The sequence below is a fragment of the Solanum stenotomum genome, chromosome 5 (assembly GCF_019186545.1).
Source record: "Solanum stenotomum isolate F172 chromosome 5, ASM1918654v1, whole genome shotgun sequence".
Classification (NCBI taxonomy): Eukaryota; Viridiplantae; Streptophyta; class Magnoliopsida; order Solanales; family Solanaceae; genus Solanum; species Solanum stenotomum.
In genome coordinates this window covers 25,977,478-25,990,684 of record NC_064286.1, presented here as the reverse complement: position 1 = coordinate 25,990,684, position 13,207 = coordinate 25,977,478, and positions in this window count along the sequence as shown.

Below are 13,207 nucleotides of genomic sequence, written 5' to 3'. Positions count from 1 at the left end.
GCATGCATTGATAATTCTTTCGTCTAGAAGTCTTTTTAACGGTGTGCAACGTTAGAAATAGCCTTGTTGCTACTTGCCGGACCAAGGAGGTAATCAACAAGAAAAGAATTATCAGCATAGATTTAGTGTGATACTATCTAATAGTCTAGTGTCGATTGGTGCGAAGTAATAACTAAGCCAAACATCGATGTGATGTCTAATATGAGGTAAATGTAAGGGTTAGTCAATTATACACACGTAGGCGGACCAAGGTGCGGGGTGAAATTCTCTAGTTGCCGGACCAAGGAATTAGAGATACCTAACTTATCACTTTGCATATAATACACTAGAAAAAGATTACTACTATTAGGATTACCGCGTTATGAGCTTATGGGAAACACATTCCTAGTTACTTTTAATAATCTAAATATAAATAAATACTTAATTCACAACTATCTTTTTATTGTTTTTATTTTATTTCAATTTAAGTCCCCCCATTTTTATATAACGACTATCAAGTTAAATATTTTCTATTGATAATATTCTTTCATATTCTCAGTGGGATCGACCCCGACTCATAGTTGGGTAAATATATTGCATACGATCGTTTATATTTCTTTTCAAGAAGTATATTTGAACGTTATCAAGAATGGCGCCGCTGCCGGGGAATATGGTTTAGAAATTGTCTTTAGTATTTATTTTGACTTGTAGTTTTTTTATTTTTTATTTGTTTTAATCTACTTTTCGTTATTATATGTTTTACTCTTCTTGAGATGTCATCTAAAAAAGTATATAGTGTTAAGTGTTCTTGCAAATTTTGTACTTCTAACATTATGGATTCTTATAAGCTAATTTTTTTCTCAACAAAATAAGTTGTGTGGGGACATGGAAGATTTATTGATATTGTGCTATAAATCAATATTTAAGTGCATGATTGATGAAGATACCTATGATTGGGATCTCTATAAATTAAATTCTGAGTTGAGTGCAAAGATTAAATCATATGAAACCCAACAATTTAGTAATAATATGTGTGAGGAAGAAAAAATACTTATAAGAGAACTTGAAGAGCTAAAAGTTGAGGGCCAATTGCTTGATCATACTTTTATTGATGTTGTCATTATTGAGAAGAGTGCACTAGAGTATGTAATGAAGTAGTTAACATTATTTTTAAAAACTCTAGTATTGTAAATATGAGGGTGTAAATAATAAAATAATTCAGAAGTTAGGGCGCATTGGACCTCATTCCAATCATTTTTCCACATTATGTTTAGATGATGAGAAATTAATCGAGTCATCTGAGCCTATAGAAGAGTGTATGGAGGAGGAAAATTGTGTCTATATTCTTGAATTTATTGTTCTAACATCAGAGAATTACATTCCTCACTTAGGATCCAAGAAGTGCATAATGCGATATCTATTGCTTAGGACCTTTATTTTTGTACCACCACCCCTTGAGCATAATAGAAAAATAGATGTAAAATTAGGGGTGCAATTCATATCTTTAAAGTGGAAGGAAAAATAGTAAAATTGATGGTGTCGTGCCGTGACGTTAAATTAAGCGCTTATTGGGAGGCAACCCAATTAGTAGTGTAACTTCTTATTTTATTTTATTTTTATCATTTTTTCTTGTTTTTACAAATTAGGGGAAGTCTGAGTACCCAAAAAAAGAAAAAGAAAAAAAGAGCGTGTTCGAGCAAGTGTGGGGTGACGACCCTTGATGAAAATTAAGAGAACATGCTACTAGCTAGGCCTAAAGGCCTCAGGGAGTTTTCCTAACCCTTGTTTTAAATTTTATTTAATGTTTTGGGGACATAACATTTTTTTAAGTGTGGGGTGGTGGAATGAATTCTTAGTTTTTACCATTTTATTGAGTTTTTTTTAGGATGGGTTCCTTGGCTTTTGTTTTCGGTTCTTTTTCTGAGCATAGTCCCTTTGAACCGAGTGTCTTTTATTTTTAGGAATAAATTTTATTTTTATTTTTATTTTTTGGGAGAGAAAATAAAAGACCCTTTTGAGTTATGTGATACTGACTATTTGGGCCTAAATTTGAGTAGTACTTTCTTGTGAATGCTTGATTGCTAGTGAAATTGCAAACCTTTTGACATCTAGGTTCATAGTTGTGACTTTGTATATAGCTTATTTTATTTTGTAGTTTGTTATGATCATGTCTCTCTTAGAAGTAGAATTGATCTATCTTGATTGATACTTGTGCCATGTGTGGTGAGATTTTGTTTATTCCATGTTTTGCATCTTAGTCTAGAACTTGCCCTGCATGTTATTGAAACAAAATAAAAAGTGTTGCTTTGTTTAGGAGATGATAATAGGCTTTCTTTGATTTGTCCGGTAAATTTTAGCCTTTTCAGATATCTTATCACTAATTAGCCCTTTTGAGCCTGTAGCCTTTTTTTCGGTAGCCATATTTTGCCCTAAACTATTTTGTTGAATCCCTAGTTTTTGCACCTTGCTTCCTTGAGCATTATAGCATAGACTTATTCTAATTATCAATTCTGAGAAAAAGGGATGGTTGAGTGAAAGGGTAATCAATGATAGCTACAAAGTACTTAAAAGCCCTCTTTGAAAGAATGTGATATGAAAAAAAAAAGGATGTGACATGAAAAAAAAAGTTACCTTGATGATGGCCCTGTTCCTTCCAAGGACATCGTGTACCTTAATGCATGTAAAATACGTAAGTTGAGGGTGTCTATTATCAAGGAAAACTAAAAAAAATGAAAAAAAAAGTGAATGAAACATTCTTGAGATGATGAGAATTACTTGTGAAATAATTGTTTAAGAGAGGTTGAAAATAAAAGGGAAGAAAATAATGGGTGATGAAGTCTAACATTGCGAAGTGCTTAAGGAAGTGTAAGTCACTATTATATAGTTTTCCTACCCGTCCCCTAACCTACATTACAACCCGTTAAAGTCCTATTTGATTCTATTCAAATATGCTTAATTAGTGGAGATGTACATAATGGGCAGGCCTATGGTTCTTTGTGCATACATGTGAATTTTATTTGTGAGTGTGAGAGTTGTTCTTGATATGAAGTCCTTAATTTAGATTCAATCTTTTGAATTAAGTGTGTCGACTGTTTCTTCTTGTCAGGGTACTTGTTTCATGATAGATATGTGATTTTATTAGTTTTCTTTGATGAGAGTAGGTGAGCAAGCTTAAATTTGATGAGTTCAAAGTCCTTTTTTTGAGGTTAGGAGGTGAGAGGTTTGTTATTTATTTGGTTGTCTTGCATAATGATTGAGAAGTTTACTTGGTGTTTCGAAATTGATATATGGCCTAATTGTTTGTATTAACCAAAGTGATGACATTGCTAGTATGATTTTTTTTTGGATGAGTTTTAATGTTTGCTCAAGGATGAAGAAAAGTTTAAGTGTGGGGTGATATGAGGCTAAAAATACATATTTTTAATTATTATTTCCTTATATTTATTATTTATATTTGTATTTTTTAGCACAAATTTTATGTATTGTGCTAAATAATATATTTTATTTGTAGAATTAAATTGGTGGAAAAACGAAGAAGTTTGGAGCTAAACCGAATTAAAAATGAAAGATTGAAGAAGGAAATCAAGCAGGCAGTTGAATGGATTAAATTTATTAAAAATAATATATTCCTATATATGGTGCAAAGTTGAACGCCAAATCAATTTGAATTAGGCTTGTTGCTGCCACATGTCAGCTCACCAGCGCCTCTCTGCCGCCAACAATTTGGAGAAATCACGCGTGCGTACAGTGCAAATTCAATTTAATTGGGTTTTGTTTTCCTAATTTGTCTTGAACTTAATTATTTAATTTAGGGTTTCTAATATTAGGACTCTTATATTTATCAAATTAGGACTCTTAGGATTGTCTAGTGTATTGATGTATAACTAGGACTTGTAGTATATCTAGGATTCTTATATCCTTGTTATAAATATATGTAACGCAGGCTCTTGATATTCAATGAGCTATTATCAAAACTCTCACATGGTATCAGTAGTCCAAATTTAGCCCACGATTTTTTTCGTCTCTTTCCTTGTTTTCATTTCAGCCATGACTACTCAACCTCTTTCTATCTCGGAACCTATTAATTCAACAGTCTCTTCTCTTCTAATTTCTACACCTAATATCAGTTCTACTGTTTCTACCATGTCCACAACTCCTTTGTCGTCCTTTTTTTCTCTTCCTTCTGTGCCATCTCCTTTGGTCTCTATACCAACTTCCTTATCTGGTCAAGCGTTATCCATGTCTCTTGGCAGTACTAGTGGCTTACCGTTTGTTTCTCCATGCTCTACTAATTTTGATCCCATCTTTTCTCGCACCTTTTCTTCTTCAGCATCTCTTGCTACACCAAATATTATGAATCTTGTTACAATCAAACTTCAATCTGTCGAATACTATTTGACGTGGAGAACTCAGTTTACCTCTCTTTTGATTTCTCATGATTTACTTGGATATTTTGATGGCTCTTTCAAACCTCTAAGTCCATTTATTTGTGATTCTTTCGAAAATCAGCAGCCTAATCCCAACTACCACTCATGGCTGCGAGTAGATCAAAGTGTCAGATCATAGATTTCTGCTACCTTATCACGAGAGGTTCTTGTTGATGTCCATCTTTTGCCCACATCTCATGATATTTGGTTGTCTTTAAATCGTCGTTACACGGATGCTAGTCAAGCAAAATCACTTGACTTGAAACGACAACTCACCACCCTATGTAAAGCAGACTCTACATCTATTGATCAATATCTGAGGGATGCAAAAGAAATTGCAGATTCCTTAGCTGCTATTAATTCTCCTGTTTCAAATCAAGACTTTATTGATTATGTATTGCTTGGCCTAGGAAAGGAATATGACACGCTAGTTGGCATTATCACTCATTTTCCTGGACAATTGACACTTGAGGACCTTCGTTCTAAGTTGTTACTACACGAACAATGTTTGCAACGCTTTAAAGGTCCTGATCCACCATCTCTTCTGCAAGCTTTTACTGCTCAGAATACATATTCAAACTCTTCAAGTACAACTCATTTATATCAAGAAGGGCGTGGCAGGGGTCATACCTATTCTCCTAGAGGCCGAGGTCGTGGTGGTTGAGGTCGTGGATCATCTGGCAGGTTTCAACAACATCAATGATCTAGACAAACAACTTTCCTCGCAATGACTGTACTGGAAAACTCACATCAGGTATTGATAGTGCTTCTCATGTTTCTTATGGCTCACAGTCTACCAATACAAGTTCTCCATCCTCTGGAGTTTTAGGTTCCCATCCTTCGACTCTTATTTGTCAAATTTGTGGTTCTATTGGCCACCAAGCATTGCAATGTTCAAATTGTTTCAATCATGCTTTTATTGCTAATGATCTCCCTAAATCTTTTGCGACTATGTCGGTTGGTGAAACAAATGATGCTACCTGGTACCTTGACTCGGCTGCCTCTGCTCATATGACCCCATTTGTAGGTAATTTTTTTACATACATCCTCTTACAATGGTTGCGATCGTGTTTTAGTTGGAAATGACGTTTTGCTTGATATTAATAAAATTGGATACTGTCAAATACCTGCAACATCTCATCCTTTACATTTGCACTCCACCTTTCATGTCCCTAATCTTAGTCATAATTTAATTTATATTAAAAGGTTATGTCCTGACAATAATTGTTATGTAACTTTTGACTCTTCTTCTGCTTCTATTAAGGACAAAGTCATGGGTCAACCTCTGCTCAAGGCTTCCAGTAAAGGCGATGGTTATTCTGTGTCCTCTTCATCTGCTCATTCCTTTGCTCATGCTTTTGTTGCTTTGCATCAACTAGGAGATATATGGCACCGCCGTCTAGGCCATTGTGGTGCTCGTGTTCTAGATAGTCTTAGGAAAAATAACTTAATTAGTTTGCTCAATTATTTTAGTAATATTTGTGTTTCTTGCCGTCTTGTAAAATCTCAACATTTATCTTTCAATTTAGTTGATCATTGTAGTTCTTCCCCTTTAGAAATTATTCACTCTGATGTCTGGCAATCGCCTATAATATCTAATTTAGGCTTTCAATATTATGTCATATTTGTGGATGATTTTTCTCGTTTTACTTGGCTCTATCCTATGAAAAATAAGTCTGAGGTTTTCACACACTTCTGTGCTTATAAAAGATTGGTTGAAAATCTTTTTAATAGTAAAATCAAAACCTTTCAAAGTGACGGGGGCAGAGAATTTGATAATAAATCCATGCTTTTACACTTTTCTAACTCAGGTATTGCCTTTCACAAATCATGTCCAGACACTCCTCAACAGAATGGCGTTGCTGAACGAAAACATTAACACATAATTGAAATTGTGCGAACTATTCTCACTGAGTCAAAACTTCCTTCTCATTTTGGGTTGATGCTGCCTTCTATGTTGTTTACACTATTAATCGGCTACCTACTCCTATTTTTAACGGAATTTCTCCCTTTGAAAGCTTTTTGGGAAACCTCGAGATTATACATTTCTCAAAGTCTTCGAATGTGAGTGTTTTCCGAATATATCTGCTCGTGTTTCTCATAAGCTTGCCCCACACTCTATTCAATGTGTGTTTTTAGGATATGCTCCTAATTATAAAGGGTATCGTTGTCTAGATCCTAAAACCGATCGTGTTTATATTAGCCGACACGTGCTCTTTCATGAATTAAGATTTCCATATTAAGAGTTATTTAACCCAAGTGACACACCGATCTCTCTTCCTGCTTCTTCCGACCCACTCATTGTCATGTCACCTTTACATTTTAACCCTAATATCACATCTTCATCTCCATGTCATATATCTCCGACAACTTCTTCCCCTCTGGTTGTCTCGTCTATATGCGACAGTCCTTCTAATAAATCAAATTTTAGTGTTCCTCATCCTCCTTCTAGTGTTCCTCATACTCCTAGTGCTTCTATTTCATCCACTAGTGTTCCTCATATTTCATCCCCCTCGACTACCCCTAGTGTGCTGCCTTTAAATAGAAATTTGCCCACATCTCCCTCTCTTCCTAATCATCCAATGCAAACTCGTTTGAAATCCGGAATCACTAAGCCTCGTCAATTGTTTTCCTTAAATACAACTCGTGAAATTGAACCAACTTGTTTCTCCCAGGCTGTCAAAAATCCAAAATGGCAGCAAGCAATGGCTGATGAATTTAATGCACTTTTAGAAAATAAAACTTGGCTGCTTGTTCCTTATAACGATAGCATGAACTTGGTTGGTTGTAAATGGGTGTATCGTATCAAATATAATTCAGATGGGTCTGTTGAGCGTTATAAAGCCCGCCTTGTCGCACAAGGTTTTCACCAACAACCAGGTCTTGATTATCATGAGACTTTTAGTCCTGTTGTTCGGCCAACTATGGTACGTATTGTTCTTTCTCTTGCTGTTTCTTTTGGTTGGTCAATTCGACAACTTGATGTTAAAAATTATTTTCTTCATTGTATTCTTAATGAGGAAGTCTTCATGAAAAAACCTCCTAGTTTTAGTCATTCAGATTATCCCCATCATGTTTGTAAATTAACTAAAGCCATTTATGGTCTAAAGCAAGCACCACGTGCTTGGTTTCATCTCTTTAGTACATTTCTTCTCACCCAAGGTTTCGTTTGTAGTAAAAATGATCCGTCTATGTTTATTCATCGTTCTTCTTTAGGTATTCTTATCTTATTGTTGTATGTTGATAATATTATCCTCACTTGTAGTCATTCAGATCTTCTTGTTCAATTCATAGATCATTTTTCTCATCAGTTTGCAATGAAAGATCTAGGTAACCTTCATTATTTTCTTGGTTTTCATGTTGTCCGCACCTAACATGGTCTTCATTTGTCTCAACAAAAATACATTGTTGATTTACTTCTTAATTTTCATGTGCATACATTCAAGCCTGTTCGTACTCCTATTGCATCTCACACTTGTATAGCTCTTGAGGATGGTAACTTACTTTCGGACCCAAGCGAGTGTAGGATCATGGTTGGTGCACTTCAATACTTGACAATGACTCGTCCTGATATTGCCTATGCAGTTAATATTGTTTCTCAATTTATGCATGCTCCCCGAACTACTCACATGCACTGTGTTAAGAGTATTTTTAGATATTTGCAGGGTACACCCACATATGGTTTATTTATGCGTGCCTCTTCATCCAATTCTATTGTTACGGACTATTCTGATGTTGATTAGGCTGGTTGTCCCGATACTCACCGATCTACGACGGGCTATGCGGTGTTCCTGGGCTCAAACTTCATATCTTGGCGTGCCAAGAAGCAACCAACTATTTCTAAGTCATCTACAGAGGCCAAATATAGATCAATTTCTTATACAGTTGCTGAGACTACTTGGATTCGTCATCTTCTTTGTGATCTTGGAATATATCTTCGTCAACCGGTTCGTGTATTTTGTGACAATGTCAGTTCAACATATATGTGTCGCAATCCAGTGTTCCATGATCATTCCAATCATATTGATGTTGACTTTCATTATGTTCGTGACAAAGTATCTTAAGGGGATCTTCTTGTTAAATATGTCCTGACGCAATTACAAGTTGCTGACATTTTTACGAAAGGCTTGCCCTACTCTCAATTTTGTTTTTTACGTGACAATCTGTCCGTCACTACATCTCGTCCAGATTGAGGGGGCTTATTAGGACTCTTATATTTATCAAATTAGGACTCTTAGGATTGTCTAGTGTATTGATGTACAACTAGGACTTATAGTATATCTAGCACTCTTATATCCTTATTATAAATATATGTAACGTAGGCTCTTGATATTCAATGAGCTATTATCAAAACTCTCACATCTATGTCTATAAATAGGGCATGAAAAATTATTCTTTAGGGAGGTCAAGAACCAAGATACAAGACACAATATAAATTTTCTTCTAGCTTAGGAACTTTGGAAGAGCCGTCGTGGAGGCCGGAAAATTGTGGTTTAGTCTTTCTTCTCCTTTATTATTTATTTGTATTCGTGATTAATAAAAGATAGTTTAGTTATTGTTCTTAACTTTTTATTATTAACACAAGCATATTCATTTTAATAAATTTTGATTGTGTTTTCGAGATAATGAGTAGCTAACTTTCATAACTAGGGTTGTGGGAACCATAAGCGATTAACAAAGTATTAATAATAACTAGGTAATTCTTGAATAGTGTTGAAGCATGCATTGATAATTATTTCGTCTAGAAGTCTTTTAAACGGTGCGCAATGTTAGAACTCGCCTTGTTGCTACTTGCCGGACCGAGGTAATCAACAAGAAAAGAATTATCAACATAGATTTAGTGTGATACTATCTAATAGTCTAGTGTTGATTGGTGCGAAGTAATAACTAAGCCAAACATCGATGTGATGTCTAATATGAGGTAAAGGTAAGGGTTAGTAAATTATACACACGTAGCCGGATCAAGGTGCGGGGTGAAATTTTCTAGTTGCCGGACCAAGGAATTAGAGATACCTAACTTATCACTTTGCATATAATACACTAGAAAATGATTACTATTATTAGGAATACCGCGTTATGAGCTTATGGGAAACACATTCCTAGTTACTTTTAATAATCTGAATATAAATAAATACCTAGTTCAAAGCTATCTTTTTATTGTTTTTATTTTATTTCTATTTAAATCCCCCCATTTTTAGATAACGACTATCGAGTTAAATATTTGCTATTGACAATATTCTTCCATATTCTCTGTGGGATCGACCCCGACTCATAGTTGGGTAAATATATTGCATACGATCGTTTATATTTCTTTTTAAGAAGTATATTTGAACGTTATCACAAGTCTACTAGATCAAATCTCAAGAGTTATATCATCACCCATATGTTGCCATTATTTTGATCATGACACTCAGCTCAAATTCAAGCTTAATGTTTATTACTAAACTTGAATATCAATATGATTGCTCGCTTACCATACTATACCTCATTACTCGATCAATTATATAACCTTCTGAACATCATAACCCTCTCAACCAAATCATAAGCCTAGCTTAGATCTATCACGTCATGAATACTTCTACTCTTCTATTCAACACTTACACTTGGTCATTTCCTACACAATGACACTTCATCACCAACTCCTTTCTAGCTACAACACACTCTACCTCCTATGATGGAATCTTCACTACTCATCACTTCTTAGTCTACCCATAATGGAAAACTCTTCATTAGCAACTTACTAGGTGCATGACTATTAGTAACATATCTTGCTTCATCACTATCTCCTTTTCTAGGATTACTAAACCTCTGCATACTTTCCTCTAATTCTCGGCTCTTTCACTACTACTGCTCATGATCTCGTCATTCATACTATATTTTTAGGATGAAAAAAACTACCCAAGCTCTAAACATACTTCCTCATAAGGATCACAGCTGAAATAGGGCTTAGAGAAAATAGTACAACTCACTGTAACACAAATGCATGATTCATATAATTTGAGCGCATTCCTTATAAAACTCAACACCTAACTTACTCTTGGGCTTCTCTTGAGCCCCTCTAGAGTCTCATGACTCCCTCAAGATTTTGCTAAGAATAACTTATTGATAAAGATATGACTTCGCTTTTCAACCACCTCTAGTATGATGGGTAGTCGAATGATTCTGAAAAATGCATGAGTATGAATAAATCTCTATGACTTAGCTCTATTGCACGATTAAGAGTTTGAAAGAATGGAAACTTTTCTTAAATGTCTGTAGTCCCTCATTTATAGAAGTGGGTCCCTCACAACCATAAACAAGACCCTACTGTCACGGCTTCATAGACACCCTAGGACTCTTGAACTCTGTGCTCTGATAACAAGTTTGTTACAACCCGAGCCTACACCCTGGATGTAGCCGGCACTCGAGAACCATTGCTGGTCCCCAAGCGAACCCTTATCCTGGCTGATACAAGCGGAAGACTAACTTAAGCATACAAAGCTTAAAACCAAATAAAATTCATGAAAAACTTAAATACAAGCTTTAACTCAAAAGAAAACTCTTAATAACATAATATATTCAACTTGTGTGATCTCCTCTTTCTTCTTCTGATTTCGAGGCTTGTTAAGGATTTTGAGAGGTAGTTGTTTGTTATCCTGGCGAGTCCTCTTGTTCCTTTACCTTATGTTTTGTTCTACATGAGAAACAAAAACATTGAGACTTGTATTTATCTTTTGAATTATCTTTTTACATTTGTGGCTTGTACACGTGACAACCAGGTTTTAGGGTGTTAACAAAAGGAACAAATTTTCCGCTTTTACCGTGTTCTTGCTTTATCTTTCAGCATTCCTTTTATTTCGTTGGGTTGAGGTTGACTTTTTCTTGGTGGAAAAAAAACAAGTGTCATCACATCCATTTTTTGTCATGACACATACTAAGTCACAATTTGAATATTCGTTCTTGAATTGTGGAGAAACATTGTTATTGTAGTCTATTTTTCTGATATATATGTCTTTGAAATACTTATGAAAACTAACGCTCAAGCTATAATTTATGTTTAACACAGGACTAATCAATAAAAATCAAGAGATCCAAGAGATTATATCACTAGTCTCTAAATAAATATATCACTACTTAGAATGAAATAAATAGTCTATTGGGGCATGACCCTAGATACTATAAACCAATATATAAGAACTAACTAAAACAAGATTGAAACAAGTCCATGAAGTCCCCTAACGAGGAGGACTCACACACTGTTGATTGGAATGCTGAAATCCAACAAGTCACTGGTCTAAGCACAAATGCCTAAATCTACATTATAAAAGAATGCAACACAATAAATGTATGTGGTCAGTATATGGAATGTACTGAGTATTCAAGGGATTCCAACATACTCATATAAAGTAATATATGGAGGAACAATGAAAAAAAGGTTTTTAGAATCATAGTCAATATAAAGGAACTGGAAAGAAAAGTTTGAGTCCATGCATAAGTACTAGTTTGAAACCATCTTTCAAAGCATATACATATATATACATATATATAAAGGTGGGTTGACATAAGAAACCTTAATTATTTACATAAATATCATACTTTAAATGAAATATATTGTAACACCTTAGGAATAGGGACTTTGAATGGAAAGGAAAAAGATACAGAAAGTTGCTGGTGTAACTGGTCAACAGATGGGACTATGGTCCGTAGAAAGTTCTACGGTCTGAGGGCCCTGCCGTAGAAGTTGAGTTAGAACTTTGGAAATGTCAAGTCCTAGAAAAGGTTCCTATGGACCAACAACATGGGCCATAGAAAAGTTGATGGACTGTAGACTAGTGTCCATGGAAAGTGAATTGTACTTGGAAGAGTTTTTGGACTTGAGTTCTACGAGAGGGTGCACAAACCATAGAAAGTTACATGGTTCGTGGAAAGAGTTCTGTGGAAACTTTAGCCAATGTTGGTCTACAATACTTTGTTTTACGGACAAGTCCCTAGAATATTCTGGCATTTTCACATTAAGTATCTTCAAAATTATGTTCAGTTATCATGATTTATGAGCTACTGAGTACATTATAAGATTATCAATATGGCTCAATAGTATACATTATTTCTATTTCCAAATTTAATGTTTCCATTTGAAGTATACATAGCACCGAGAGGACCTAGGGATGAAGGGTCACCCATTATTTGAGGCATGAGACCTTTATTAGCAATCCCTTTCATCCCAGCACTACGTGCTATTGTAGGATATTATCTCAGATAAACAATTTGTAACACCCCAAAAGTTTCCAAGCTAAGACCCGTATCATTCTTGATTTGTCAAGAAGGTCATGTCGGGTAATTCTAAAATTATACTTAAGTTTTAAGTCGATTCTTTAGTGTGAGAATAAATTTGGAGATGAATTAAGGTCACAAGAAACTCCTAGCACAAAGTTGAGTTGAAAACATCCTTACCGATTAAGTTTGGACATAAGATTCTACTTAGGTCAACTTCAAACGATCATAACTCTCAGGTCTTAATGAATTTGGTGGCCCATGGCCTATCAAATTAAATTTATATGAGTCATCTTTCCAACGCCATCAGGTTTGCCTCATTCTGAGTTCAGAGAAAAAGTTATGTTTGTTTTAGTGAAGCCCTTTCACACAGTCGATGTTCTACGACTAGACTTAAATATGGTAGAAATTCCAACAAATGGTAGATCATTCCGTGAAGGCTTGCTGCACTTTTTTTCAATAACTTTCTGCACTTTTTTCAACTACTTTCTGCACGCGTTCTAAGTTTATTTGGTCCTTTCCCAAGCTTTTAACCCTATTCTAAGTCGTTT